This window comes from Microtus ochrogaster, unplaced genomic scaffold, assembly GCF_000317375.1.
Source record: "Microtus ochrogaster isolate Prairie Vole_2 unplaced genomic scaffold, MicOch1.0 UNK74, whole genome shotgun sequence".
NCBI classification, from domain to species: domain Eukaryota; kingdom Metazoa; phylum Chordata; class Mammalia; order Rodentia; family Cricetidae; genus Microtus; species Microtus ochrogaster.
In genome coordinates, this window is record NW_004949172.1 from 546,642 (window position 1) to 553,045 (window position 6,404).

At 47.2% G+C, this 6,404-nt stretch overlaps 1 protein-coding gene and 1 pseudogene across 1 annotated transcript in view; both read left to right on the forward strand.

The window, feature by feature from the left end:
- Positions 1–6,404, forward strand: part of LOC101980783 (optic atrophy 3 protein homolog) — a 17,191-nt gene that overhangs the window by 7,960 nt on the left and 2,827 nt on the right. The window lies entirely within an intron of this gene.
- LOC113455652 lies at positions 6,009–6,153 on the forward strand (annotated as a pseudogene).

Consider the following 6,404-nt stretch of genomic DNA (forward strand, 5'->3'; position numbering starts at 1 on the left):
GGAGTTGGATCTCCTGGAGCTGAGGCACAGGTGGTTGTAAACTGCCTGACAGTGCTGGGAAGGCCGCAGGTCCTCTGCAAGAGTAGGAAATGCTTTTAACCTCAGGGTCAGCTCTAGCTCTGGAGGGTTGTGGGTTTTTTTGTTTTTGTTTTTGTTTTTGTTTTTGAGGGAGGCGGGGTTTGAGACATACACACTATAGGTCTGGCTGTCCTCAGACTCATGTGACTTTCCTGCCTCAGCCTCCAGAATGCTAGGATTACAAGCCTCTACCACCATAGCTGACCCTTTTGTTTCTTCAGTCTGTGACTTGGCTGGGATCTGCTGGAAGGCTTCTCTGATGAAGTACAGGAGCTGAGTGGCAGATGGCAGGAGCCACCATGGGGCACTGGTTCCCTCTTCCAACAGGCCCCAGCTGACTCACTGCCCTGAACTCACAAAACCCTAGTGTGGGGCTGGAGAGATGGAGAGAAGGTCCTGAGTTCAATTCCCAGCAACCACATGGTGACTCACCATCTGTAATGAGATTTGGTGTCCTCTTCTGGCCTGCATGTATCCATGCAGGCCGAACACCATATGCATAATAAATAAATTAAATCTTAAAAAAAAAAACAAAACCTAAGGCCGGCCAGTGGTGGCACACGCCATTAATCCCAGCACCCGGGAGGCAGAGGCAGGTGGATCTCTGTGCGTTTGAGGCCAGCCTGGTCTACAAGAGCTCAGGCTCCAAAGCTACAGAGAAACCTCGAAAAAGAAAACCCTATTGTGTTCACCTTTCAATAGGAAGTGAATGCTAGGCCATTAAGGGTGGCAGGGCTTGGAGCTGCATCATGTCATCACCATGGCTCTGTCGGTCAGAGCAGACTGGAGTGCAGGCTACATAAGGTGGAGGAAGAGACTGCACTGGCTGCCACATGAAGACTGTGGCGTAGTTGACCACACTGAAGGCACTCTTGGGTTTGAATCTTGGTACCACCACCGACTGGCTGTGCCCAGCACTACATAAAGGGTGTAGTTACATACTGCTTTACCACATACTCCAGTACTCTGGAAGTGGAGGCAGGAAAATCAGAAGCTGAAGGTCATCCTTAGCTATATTTTGAGTTTTAAGCCAAGCTATATGAGACTACAAAAAACGAGGATACCTATGTGTATACATTAAAAGAATAAAAGAGAGGAGTAATAAACACAAGTAAAATTGAAAGTTACCAGAAAATTGGGAAACGGAACCAATAGAGCATCTTGAAATGACAGCTCCATGCCTCTGTTGGAAGACTGGGGCTAGCTGTAGTGGCACTTGCCTGCCGTCCCAGCACCTGGACAGTCAAGCAGGAGGATCTAAAATTCCATGCAATCCTGGACTACATAGTGAGATCCTATCTCATAACCAAAGGAAGAGAGCCAGGTGGGTGTCTCCCATCTGGTAGTGGAGGCAGGAGGCTCAGGAATTTAAGGCCAGCCAAGGCTACTTGATATCTTAATAAACAAATTTAAAAGAACAAAAGAAAGAAAAAGAGAAGGCTAGTGCCGGCATAGCCCAGTGGTTGGGTGCTTGCTTAGTATACACAAGGGCCTGGGTCCCATCCATCCCCAGTGACGTACACACTCACAAATAAAAGGGGCCTGGGTATGCAGTTTGCACATCTTTAGTCCCAGCACAGAGACAGCTGGGAGCCAACCTGGTCTACATATCCAGGCCATCCAGGGCTCTATGGTGAGACCCTGTCTCAAAGAAAGGAAGGAAGGAGAGAGGGAAGGACAAGCCAACATCAGATTAAGGATAGCTGCCAAAAAGTTGGCTGAGTACAGGTAGACGACCTGTAGGAACAATGTGGCTTTGTGGGGTGCTTGCCTGGGGTGCCGCCTACATGTCCTGGCCGACCTGGGGAGGCACTGGCATTTTTATTTTTATTGTTCTCCATAGAAAGTCACTTCCCCAGGTCTATTTATAGTCTTGCGAGTGTCACATCAGCTCCAGTGTGTGTGGCAACCAGACTGGCTGGTGACCTCCAGACATCCAAGATGCTCTCCTAAAAGGAAACAACTGCGAGCATTTTCCTGTGTGTGTGCATGTGTGAGCGTGCGCGCATTTATCATAATTACTAGTTATGTATTTTGCTAACATAATATATGGCCATATTGTATTTTAGAAAACCAATTAGAAGGGGTAACATTAACTTTTTTATTTGTTTTTTTGTTTTTCCAGACAGGGTTTCTCTGTGTACCCTGGCTGTTCTGGAACTTTATAGACCAGCCTGGCCTCAAACTCAGTGATCCACCTGCCTCTGCCTCCTGAGTGCCAGGATTAAAGGCATGTGCTTCATTAATTGTATTTTAAAAGCGATTTTTAAATTTTATCTATGCTACCCACCCCCAGTGTTTTTGTTCACACAAAAACCATGTTTTCCTTTAGTTATGGTGACTCACATCATGTGTAATTCCAAACCTCAGAAGGCTTGAGGCAGAAGGATTGCTGATAGTTTAAGGCCAACCTGGGCCAAAAAGTGAAGCCCTGCCTCAAAAAAAAAAAAAAAAAAAGAAAAGAAAAGAAAAAAAGAAAAAGAAAGTGATCACTGTGAGTCCTCAGTGTGGGCGAGCTGGTATTTGGATGCCTCAACCCAACTCTTGCTGCCTGGCTGGGTGGTAGACCCACGCCTACAATCCTAGCTACTGAAGAGGTTGAAGCTGGAGGAATGTGAGTTCAAGACTCAGCTTGGCTAGTGGGCCTGTCTGAAAATACACAGTTTTTAACCAACTGGAGGTTGGCGTGGAGCACACACTTGGTACTTGAGAAGTGGAGGCAGGAGAATCTAGAGTTTAAGGTCATCCTCAGCTACTTAGCAAGTCTAAGGTCAATCTGAGTTATGTGAGACTGTCTCAAAACCACAAAAGTGGGGCATAGCTAAGTGTCTATATCCCGCCGGCATGTCTGGCTTCCACCTCTTTTGCTACAAAAACAAGCAACCCCCTTCTGCTGCCTTTGTAAGGGCTGGTTGATTTACAGTGTCAGACTCTCCTTGCCCTGGTTGCTAACAGTACTTGGAACCGACAGGAGAGGGCACCCAAGTCAGCTCTTCAGCTTTATTCAGCAGCTGAGCTCCCTCTGCCTGGATGGCAGGCACGGAAGGCTGAGGGTGTTTTTACCACTCTCAGGTTCACTGAAAATCAGCCAGTAAATTATTTTTTTGTTTTTTAATTTTGAGACAGGGTTTTTTAATTTTGAGACAGGGTTTCTCTGTAGCCTTGAAGCCTGTCCTGGAACTAGCTCTTATAGACCAGTCTGGTCTCGAACTCACAGAGATCCGCCTGCTTCTGCCTGGGATTAAAGGTGTGCACCACCACCACCCGGCCAGCCAGTAAATCTTAACCAAGCCTGAAATCATACCTCCTGTTGGCTAGACAGTAAGTCCGTCGGAAAACAGCTCAAGGTGGTTTGGTGGTTCTGTTCTTTCTTCCTCTTCCTAACTTTTTTTTTTTATTCAGACAGTTCTCCTCCTGACCTCATAAGGCTGCTAGAGCGCTGAGCACCATGCTTCTTCTTTCTTTTCTTTTAATTGAAAATCCTTTTAGATTTGTTTTTTATTTTATGCATATGAGTGTTTTCCCTACATGTATGCTTGTGCCCCACATGCGTGCCTGATGCCTGACAGTTTAGAAGCCCACGTTGGATCCTTTGGAACTGGAGTTACAGCTGTCAGCTGCTCTGTGGTTGCTGGGAACTGAACTCAGGTCTTCTGGAAGAAGAGCCGGTGCTCTTAACTACCCACAGCTGTCTCTGAAGTCCCACACCATGCATTTTATGTTAGGAGAGACCTGTGGATGTTGCTTAGTGGTTAAGTGTGCATTAGGCTCCAGGTTCAATCCCCAGTACTTGGGGGAAGAGAAGCAGCAGCAGTTGGCTAGGTGTGGAAGCGGTAGTATTAGGAGTTCAAGGTCCTCCTCAGCGACCAGCAAGTTCCAGGCCAGCCTAAGCTATGTGAGAACTTGTTTTAAAAGGGGGGGATGGGACGGTAAGAGACACTTCTGAAGGTGGAAAGCCCCTCGGAGACTACTGTTTCCTGGTCGTGTGCTGCCGCCACTGTGGGAAAGAGAGACTGGCCCTTTGTTTTGCGATAGGGTCTTACTAGCTCAAGCTAGTCTAAGGCAGTCCTCTTCCTCAGCCTCCCAAGTGCTGGAATTACAGGCTTGAACCAGCATGCTCTCTACAGTGGCCATTTTAAGACCCACAGTTGAAAAAACTATGGCCTGGGGGAAGAGGTAGTGCATGGCTCAGCAGGAGCTCCAAACCAGACAGTCTGACTCCTTGGTGGCCTTAACCACAGTGCTCTAGGGCTCAGCTCATGCTCTAGTCCTGCAGGCCTGCAGGCAGTTCTGCTATCTGCAATCAGATTGCTATAGTCCTTACTCACTCAGCCAACACCCCAAGAGCTGGAGCAATCCCGCCCCTGCCTGCTGCTCCTGTTTACAAAATTGGGAGCATACTATGCTGTTTGGAACTCTGACCAGACACGTGACAAGTAACATCAGGTGCGAGACTGGAACCCTGGACCGCCCAGCTCCAAGTCTCAGCTTCAGAACGCCCAGGCACATCACTCTGCTAAGCCCAGCTGCCCTGAGCAGTCTGGGTGGGGAGTATAGGCAGAGTTCATTCTGTGCTGTGGTCATCAGGAGCCTGCATTAGTCACTCCTGTATTAGTGCCTCCGTGTGCCAGGAGCTGCTCTAGGAGGAAGGTCCAACATGCCAACAAGACACAAGGCAGTGGATGTGCTGTGCACACCTGTGGTCCCAGCCTCCAGAGCAGGAGGCTCAGGAGTTCCTCAGGGCCAGCCTTGGCCACGCAGGGAGTTTGTCCACATGTCTGTCTGTGTACCTGTGTGCCTGATTTCTGTGGAAGCCAGAAGAAGGCTTGGGAACCTCTGGGACTGGGTGCTGGGAATCAAACCCAGGTCCTCCGGAAAAGTAGCCAGTTCTCTAAACCACTAAGCCATCTCTCTAGCCCCCTCAATTTTGAATTTTATTTTATTTTTTTTAAATATTTATTTATTTGTTATGCATACAATATTCTGTCTGTGTCTGCAGGCCAGAAGAGAGCACCAGACCTCATTACAGATGGTTGTGAGCCACCGTGTGGTTGCCGGGAATTGAACTCAGGACCTTTGGAAAAGCAGGCAATGCTCTTAACCTCTGAGCCATCTCTCCAGCCCCTGAATTTTATTTTTATGTGTATGTATGAATGCCCACGCACATGTTTGTGCACCACATGCATGCCCGATTCCCATGAAGGCGAGAAGCAGGTGTTGGATCCCTTATAGCTGGAATTAGAGGTGGCTCTGAGCCATCTGTTGTTGGTGCTGGGGACTGAACCCAGGTCCTCTGCAGGAGCAGCAGCTGAGCCATCTCTGCAGCCCATCTTTTGTTTTCTTGAGGCAAGCCTGGACTCATATTTGTGATCCTCCTGCAGAAAAGGTCTGTGCCACCATGCCAGGCTTTAAAATGAGTGTTGAGCTAACTGGGACACATCTAGAGAGGGACAGCCAAGGCAGGGACTGCTTGGAGCCATGGTGCTAATTTACCATCCAGTAACAACAGCGATTACTTAATTATGCTGTACATTATCTTGACAGATGTTACTGGGCCTTTATGGTGATCCTGGCTTTGAGTGAGGAATATTTCGTAGAGAATTGAGTCCCCAAGACAGCATAGCCTGAAAAACAATTCCTTTTGGGTCTGAGGCCCCGAAGGGTTTAGTTAGTAATATTTGATTTTTTTTTGTATGTATATCCTTTTTTTTTTTTTTATAATTTGGAGAGATGATTCAGAGGTTAAAAACACTGACTGCTCTTCCAGAGGTCCTGAATTCAGTTCCCAGTGGCTACATGGTGGCTCACAATCATCTATAGTGGGATCTGATGCCTTCTTCTGACATGCAGGCATACATGCAGACAGAGCACTAGTATATAAAAATATGCATAAATAAAATGTTAATAATAAAAAGAAGATTCATTTTTATATACTTAGCTGGCAGGGGAGATACCATGATCACAAAGATGGTTTTCCATCATACTCCGGATATGCTAACCCCTGCGATTTCCCCAAATGCAGGAAGCTCGACCGCATAATGTGTGGTAGTGGGGACTGCATTCGAGCTCTCCCCTAGGAAAAAAAATTATTTTTACTACTTAATGTTTTGCCTGAACAATGGATGTCTGCATACATGCTTGCAGTAGGACTGTAGTTAAAGACAGTTGTGTGCTACCTTCTGGGGCCTGGGAATCGAACCTAGGTTTTCTGGAAGACCAGCAAGTGCTCTTAGCTGCTGAACCATCTTTCCAGCCCCTGAATGTATATTCTTTAAAGTGTTTTGGTTTTTCAAGACAGGGTTTCTCTGTGTAACAGCCCTGATTAT